The sequence below is a fragment of the Carcharodon carcharias genome, chromosome 30, assembly GCF_017639515.1.
Source record: "Carcharodon carcharias isolate sCarCar2 chromosome 30, sCarCar2.pri, whole genome shotgun sequence".
In the NCBI taxonomy this organism is placed as follows: Eukaryota; Metazoa; Chordata; class Chondrichthyes; order Lamniformes; family Lamnidae; genus Carcharodon; species Carcharodon carcharias.
The window spans coordinates 17342848-17351836 of NC_054496.1; positions in this window are offsets into that span (position 1 = coordinate 17342848).

The following is an 8989-nucleotide window of genomic DNA, read 5'->3' on the forward strand; positions in this document are numbered from 1 at the left end:
CTGCCTCTACCACCCCCTCAGGCCGTGTGTTCCAGATTCCAGCCACCCTCTGGGTGAAAAAAATTTTCTCAAATCCTCTTGTCCCTTACCTCGTGCTCCCGCCCCCACCCCTAAACCCTCAGGTCATGTACAGCAAGGGGTTAGGTACAGAGTAAACACTCCCAGGGCAGGTACAGCACGGGGTTAGATACAGAGTAAAGCTCCCTCTACACTGTCCCCATCAAATACTCCCAGGACAGGTACAGCACGGGGTTAGATACAGAGTAAAGCTCCCTCTACACTGTCCCCATCAAACATTCCCAGGACAGGTACAGCACGGGGTTAGATACAGAATAAAGCTCCCTCTACACTGTCCCCATCAAATACTCCCAGGGCAGGTACAGTATGTGTGGATACAGAGTATAGAAAGAAACGCTTACATTTATATAGCACTTTTCATGACCTCAGAATGTCCCAAAGCACCTTTCAGCCAATGAAGCATTTTTAAAGTGTAGTCACTGTGGTAATGTAGAAAATGCAGCAGCCATTTTGCACACAGCAAGATCCCACAAACAGCAATGTGATAATGAGCAGATAATCTGTTTTTAGTGGCGATGATTAAGGGGCTAAATATTGTCCAGAACGTCAAGAAGAGCTCAGCTCTCTGAAATGCTGATTGTCACCTCCACATGAGAAAACAGATGAGGCTTTGGTTTCCTATCTCATGCAAAAGACAGCACCTGCAGCAGCGCAGCACTCCCTCAGCACTGCACAGGAGCATCAGCCTTAATTTCTGTGATTAAGTCCCTCGAGGGGGGACCTGAACCCACAACCTTCTGCCCCAGAAGCAAGAGTGTTGCCCAGAGAGCTACACCTGTCACAGTTCCTCCCAGGCTGTTACAACAGTATCTCCCAGCTTTCCCTCACTCTGCCAAAATGATATTTTCCATTTGAGACAGCAAGCAGAATGAGATTAAGACATGGCATGTTAAGGTGTTGAGGACTCCTGATCACTAACATACTGGACTCAGACTGTCCAAACTCATTTCACTTGGGACTCTTACAAGTTGCTCTGTGATCCCTGCATCTCTTGGACCCTGAGCAAGCCCTGACATCAAGGGGGACAATACCCCACCACCTCTCCTACTGCTTATGTTGCCCATAGGCTGATCTGCACAGCCGTCATTGGACATTGTAGCTGTGCTTATTGCTGCAATTGTAACACAAAATAAAAATGCGAGCAGACATTGGAGACCTAATATAGGGAAAATGCCTGAGATACGAAGTGAATATTCAGCCTGGAAACATTATTTGACAGTCCAGTAATTGATTCCCAGGCTCCATCTGCTGGAGGTGTTGGGTCAGAGCATGTGAGACAGCAGAACTTCTGTATTTCTCAGTACCACTTCCCTCATACTGTACAAAACATCACGTCGGTTGGCTGGTGTGGTATTAAGCCAGACAAATAGAAAAGTTTCAGCAGCTTCAGTCATTGATCCATGTTGAATTAGCTAATCTTAATTGGCTCAGTGTCACAAGTATGACATTATGCCCCAATACACATGTGTGAGGTTCAAGTTACAAACCCTGCTTTCTCCCTGTGTGTGGAGGAACATAGGAGCAGGACCAGGCCAAATACCCCCTCCAGCCCGCTCTACCATTCACCCCCTCCAGCCCGCTATACCATTCACCCCCTCCAGTCCGCTCTACCATTCACCCCCTCCAGCCCGCTCTATCATTCACCCCCTCCAGCCCGCTCTACCATTCACCCCCTCCAGCCCGCTGTACCATTCACCCCCTCTAGCCTGCTCTACCATTCAACCCCTCCAACCTGCTCTATCATTCAACTAGATCATGGCTGACCACATGCTTCAATGCCATTTTCCTGAGCTATCTCCATATCCCTTGATGTCATTAGTCTGTAGAAATCTCTCGATCTCAGCCTTGGACATACTCAATGACTGAGTCTTCACAGCCACGGGGGTAGAGAATTCCAAAGACTCACCACCCTCTGAGTGAAGAAATTCCTCCTCATCTCAGTCCTAAATGGCCTACCCCACACTCTGAGAATATGTTCTCTGGTTCTAGACCTCCCCAAAGCCAGGGGAAATAACCTTTCTGTATCTACCCTATCTAGCTCTTTAAGAATTTTGTATGTTTCAGTGAGATCACCGCTCATTCTTTTAAACTCTGCAGAATCCAGGCCTTGTCTTCTCAATCTCTCCTCATAGGACAGTCCCACCATCCCAGGGATTAGTCTAGTGAACCTCCATTGCACTCCCTCTATGGCAAGAACATCCCTCCGTAGGTAAGGGGATGAAAACTGCACACAATTCTCCACAGGGAGAATCACAGAGAATTGGTACAGTGCAGAAGGAGGCCATTTGGCCCATCATGTCTGCACCAGCTCTCCGAATGAACAACTCACCCCGTGCCATTGCCCACTTTCTCCCCGTAACCCTGCACATTCTTCCTTTTCAGATAACAGTCTAATTCCCTTTTGAATGCTTCGATTGAACCTGTTTCTCCAGACTTGGCCAGAGCATTCCAGACTCTAACCACTCACTGCATGAAAACATTCTTCCTCATATCACTTTGCTTCTTTTACTAATTATGTTAACTCTGTGCCCTCTCGCTCTCGATCCTTTCATGAGTGGGAACAGTTTCTCTCTATCTACTCTGTCCAGACTCGTCATGATTTTGAACATTCCTATCAAATCTCCTCTCAGCCTTCGCTTCTCCAAGGAAAACAGCCCTAACTTCTCCAACCTAAGCAAGACGTGTTTGTGAGTGTGTGTGTGTGTATGTGTGTGTGTGTGTGGTGTACACAAGAAAGTGTCCATATATTTATGCGTGCAAATGCACGTGTGCATGTGTTTGTGCAAATGTATGAAATTTTGTGTGTAAAAATGTGTTAACAGTTGTAGTGTGTGGCTGGTTGTGAGAGGTGACTCCACAATTTCACATTAACAATGGGGAAGCTTCATCTCAGGGTGTGTGATGGAGACGATGCGGCAGTTCCCTGATTCACTGACCCTCCCCACTCCCTGTGAAATGAACTCAAGTTCATGGAAGATGGGAGGCTGGCTGTGGGAGGAGAGAAATCCTATACAGGAAGCTGAGGGAGAGAGTGAAAGAGGAGGAGACCGGTAGGAAACCAAGTGAGACAGAAAGAGAGTGAAAGAAACAGTCACAGACAGACAGAGTAGTAGACTCTGACAGAAAAGTATGAAAATGTGAGTGCCATAGAAGGAGAAACAAAAAGTAAAACAATTATTAAGTGTAATACAGGGACATGAGAGAACCATAGTATTTGTCTATTACATAAGACTAATGGTATATGAAATGCTACATTTGTTGGTGTCACATTCCACAAACAGGAGGATGTGTGAGTTGAGCCAGTAGATGGAGCTCCATCATGTATGGCCAATCCCTGTTCAGTGAAGTAAGGGTTAATTCATATATGGCAGGACTCAATAATCTGGGGCCATAACAGCAGGAAATGTGGACAAAGCAGCATTCGCTAAACACACAATTCACCTTAGTGATTGTTCAGTGAATTCAGAAATGAATTAAATTGGTGTCAAGAATTAGCTGTTGTTTTCAACTCATTTTAAACGGTTATCATTCAGTAAGTGAATTTGACTGGAATCCATTTTTGTTGAGATTTAATTCTTTTATAGATTGTGATCAATCATGGTTGGACCATTTCCTACCTAAATGTAATGTTCAATTGTTCAGTGTTTGATTTGTGCGTATGGTACCTCTGTGTGTGATTAGTTAAGCCTGGGTGTGGTTACTTAGACTCTGACCTGAGGCAAGCTGCTGTATGCATGAGAGCAGACATTTTAAAGCATTGAATAAAACTCCTGTTACAGACATTTAACCCGGAGTGTGTCATCTCTGCATATCTCTGAGGCATAAAACACAATACGAATGCATAGGGGTTTTAAAATGTGAACCATTAGGTCAATGACTTCTTGAGTGGATTAAAAAACCCAAGAGAAATAGTCTGTGAGAATTAGCAAGTTGATGAAAGCAGAAAGCTTGTCAAAAATAAGGAGAACCACAAATAAACAGCCCAGTTTTATTCACGGGGCTGGAGCATCAACAGTGGCCAAATCCACTGACTGCATGGAGGTTATTACACAGAGAATAATGGATACTTGACAATGCTCACTTCTCTTCAGCTGTGAGGTGTGGATGGTTTACACAGGGACCACATCTAAACTAACAGTGAGCTGGCTCACTGTGTTTTAGAGAATGAAGCAAGATGGGATTTAGATACAGCAGCGCAAACTGGCAAAACCACCTGGCTCCCAGGATCAAAACCAACCCATCGTCACTTTGTAAAACGGTTAAAGCTCTTGAAATCTTTCACCTCAAACATCCTCGCGCCATCACAGTGACCAAACGCAGGCCAAACTCACGTTCTTAATGTGGCAGGTCTCAAGATGACACTCGGCAAGCACTCAGGTGCGAGGGTCTGGGGCATCTATTCAGAATCACTGTGAAGAGGGTAGTGACTGACTTCAAGAGAACATAGACAGGCCGTTGGAATAGACACACACGTGGCCGATGACATTTCATGCAGGGGAATGTGAAGTGATACATTTTGGTTGGAAGAAGGAGGAGAAACAATATAAAGGTACAATTCTAAAAGGGGTGCAGGAGCAGAGGGACCTGCGGGTATATATGTACACAAGTTGCTGAAGGTGGCGGGGAAGGTTGAGAATGCTGCTAATAAGGCATGTGGGATCCTGGGTTTTCTGCAGACATGGAGCACAAAAGGAAGGAAGTTCTGATGAATCTTTATAAAACTCTGGTTCGGCCTCAAATGGAAAATTGTGTCCGACTCTGGGCACCGCACTTTAGGAAGGATGTGAAGGTTTTAGAGAAGGGGCAGAAAAGATTCATGAGAACGGTTCCAGGGATGAGGGAATTCAGTTACGTGGATAGATTGGAGAATCTGAGGCTGTTCTTCTTAAAAAAAGAGGAGATTGAGAGGGGATTTGATAGATTCAAAAGCATGAGGGATTTGGACGGAGTAGAGAGGAACAAAATGGTCCCCTTTGGCAGAAAGGTCAAGAACCAGAGGACACCGACTTCCAGTGATTGGCAAAAGATCCAGAAAGATCTTTTACACAGAGAGCGTTTAGAAGCCGGAATGCTCTGAGAGTGTGGTGGAAGCAGGTTCAATTGTGACTTTTAAAAGAGAATTGGATAATCATGTGAAGAGAAAGGATTACAGGATTACAGGTGGGGAGCTGGATTTGGTCTGGCAGCACAGAAATAACAGACTGAATGGCCTCTTTTTGTGCTATAACCATTCTCTGATTCCATGACAGGCTGCCCACACTTGACTTTATTTCCAAGCTGATAGAGGGTAAATCTTCCAGTGTAACAAAGGTGCATTGAAAAGAACATTGAGACCCAAGTGTGAACCAGCTACAATTCTATACAGCTGCCTTTGATGGTGCTATTCTTTCTGGATGTCTCTCCTGGTCCCATTGTCTTAGAAAAGGAGACTCTTTAAGGGTAGAAGGGTATTTGATGAGCAGATCCTGCTCTCGAAGTATCTTAATGAGAGTGAAGAGTTTCATGAACAATGAGAATCAAGCCCCCCATATCCCGCACCCCCCCCCCAACCCCCCTCCGTCTCAGTATTATTGTCGGATGTGTTCAGGGAAAAGGCTACAATCCCTCAGATGCAGGACAAACCAGTTCCTGAACTCATTTGTGTCCTAACAGCAGTTTGATATATGAACGAGGATATATGCTCAAGGTGTGTCTCACTGACTGGTTATTTTAATGTATTGGAATGGTTTTTAATTAAAGTTAAGTCTCTGTGATAGTGTAATTTTCTTTCTTTTATTGTTATGCAAATATATGTAAATTTTTAAAACAAGCAATTGAGAATTTAATTTACCAAGATGGTACCGCTACGAGAGATAGCGTGTTGACAATGTTCAATGGAAAAATAAATGAGAAAGAGGAGGGAACATACTGTCGATTCACAAGGGCAGCAGGTAGATGGGAACATCGCCACTTGGAAGTTCCCCTCCAAGTCACTCACCATCCTGACTTGGAAATATATCGCAGTTCCTTCACTGTTGCTGGGTCAAAGTCCTGGAACTCCCTCCCTAACAGCACTGTGGGTGTACCTACACCACGTGGACTGCAGTGGTTCAAGAAGGCAGCTCACCACCACCTTCTCAAGGGCAATTAGGGATGGGCAATAAAAGCTGGCCCAGCCAGCGAAGCCCATATCCCATGAATGAATTTTTAAAAATCTGTACTTGAATCTGCTTGCCTGTTGGAGTGGGTGACTAAAGAGGACATTATGAGTGGAACTCAACACTCCAAGGCCCGGCCTATGACCCAGTGAAGGTGAAAATCATCAGCTAACAATGTAGAATTGCAGATACTATAGTTGTAGGATACCAGCTGGAATCTAATCAAAGGGGTAGAGTGATTTATATACAAAATAACAGATAATTGGGAGTGAGTTACAGGCTGGAATCTAATCGAGGCATTTGAGGTGTTTATATATGGAATAACAGATACCTGGGAGAGACCAGCCACCCTGGAATCTAACTGAGGTGTTCGATGTGTTTATATATAGAATAACCGATGCATAGGAGTGAGTTACAGGCTGGAATCTAATTGAGGTGTTCGAGGTGTTTGTATAAAGAATAACAGATAGCCACAGAATTACACAGTGCAGAGGAGGCCCTTCAGCCCATCGAGTGAGCACCAACATGTGAGAAACACCTGACCTACCTACCTAACCCTATTTACCAGCACTTGGTCCATAGCCTTGAATGTTATGAAGTGCCAAGTGCTCATCCAGGTACTTTTTAAAGGATGTGAGGCAACCCACCTCCACCACCCTCCCAGGCAGCGCATTCCAGACCGTCACCACTCTCTGAGTAAAAAAGATTTTCCTCACATCCCCCCTAAACCTCCTGCCCCTCACCTTGAACTTCTGTAGTTGGGAGCGATTTACAGATTGGAATCCAACTGAGGCATTCGAGGTGTTTATATATAGAATAACAGATAGTCGGGAGTGATTTACAGACTGGAATCTAATTGAAGCATTCCTGGTGTTTATATATAGAATAACAGATAGCCAGGAGTGAGTTACAGACTGGAATCTAATTGGAGCATTCCTGGTGTTTATATATACCAAATGGATACCTGGGATTGAGTCACAACTAGAATACAACTGGACAATAATTTCTTTTTGACTACAAATCTCAATGATGTAATAACTTTAACATATACAATTTGGTAGCAATTCCCCATCAATTTTCCACCTCCTCTCCTGAAGATGTTGACTCTTTGTTTAGTTTACATCTGCCAGTTTTCTATTCTGCAGATGTGGGCTGAGGTATTCAGCATTAGCAGGCGATCTGATTGGCTTGTGGAGGCATTGGGATAGAGCCTGATCATAGCCTCACCACCTGGTTCCACTGTCCAGCAGGAGGCTGCTAACCAGGGATGGGAGCACTGGCTAATTTTTCACTTCCCTCTTGATGGCGCTGAGGCCATTGCAGCTTCCCACCTATTGAACTAGTTAAGAATACAAAGATAATTTCAGATGAGGCCTGACCTTCGGCCCTTCCATAGAACCTAGATTCCCCATCACAGCATTAAACTGCTCCTCAAACTATTGAGGTTTTGCCTGTAGTGTTCAATTGTTCTGTGTTTGATTATGAGAGATTATGATATCTGATCTATGCTCACTGTGCTTGATTGGTTAAGCCTGGGTGCGGACTCGGAAAAAGGACTGTAGAAAGAGAGCTGACGCATGGAACAGACATTTTAAAGCACTGTGAATAAAACCTGTTACACACATAGAAATGAGTGTCATCTCTGCATAGTTATGAAATATTAAATATACAATGTTGCCTTCTCTCCTCTACCCAGGGACTATTCCAGGTATTTTATGTGATGTGCTCCCTAAAGTTCATCCTCAGCTTACCATTTATCAATTTGCACTTGTGTCGTTCACCAGCACTTGAAGATGGCCATTCCAAATTTCTACAACTCAGCTCTTGACTGAGTCCTCACCAAGTAACTCAGGATTTCTTTGCTATCGCTATTGATTTGTTATCGATTAACCAATTTCCCATTGTTGCAGTTACAGGAACGATAGACATCGCCCAGAATCCAAGGAATGATTGATCTGTTTACAGAATAGAGATTGAGTTTCTGTTTGTAACTCTCTCCCCCTATAGCTTGATCTCAGTTAAGATTTTGGATGGTGGGGGCGGTGGGGGTTGGGGGGGGTGGGTGCGGGGGAGGTGATGGGATTGTGAATTGGGAGTGAAAAGTGAGTTGATTTGTAATTTGAAATCTTGGGTTGTATCGGTAATGATTTCGTTTAGGTGAGAGTGATTAGATTCCGACAGATTTGAGAGGAGGGATAGGATTGCTGAACAGCGGTCTCACATAGACTCGATGGGCTGAATGGCCTCCTGCTGTGTCATAATGAATCAATAACTCTAGGTGAGATGTGAGGTAGAGTTAAGAGATTTGGAATATGAAAGGAGATTTCAAGTTGAGAGAGAAGGGGGCGAGATTTCAGGTGGATTTGATATCCGTCGGGGATAATCCCAGAACCTGTAACAATGCGAGTGAGGTTGATGTTACAGACTGTAGTGTTCAAGAAAACTGAGGCTCTGTGATTGACGAGGCCAAATCACAAACTGACAGCCAATGGCCAATGAATCTGAGAGTGAAAACAGGTCTTAGTCCCACCCCCAGGAATTTGAACAAACATCTCTCACAACCCCTGTTCAGGGGCATGAAAATCCAGAGAAAAGCATCACTGTATAGAACCCGGGCAAATACCCGAGAGAAAGAGAGAGAGAGCGAGAGAGAGAAAGAAAAAGGAAGAGAGGGACACTGACAGGCTGAAGGAGAGTGTGGGGAATGTGAGGGAGCCAGAGAGTGAAAGAGAGAAAAAAGAGATCGGCAGAGACATAGAGTGAGATGAAGGCAG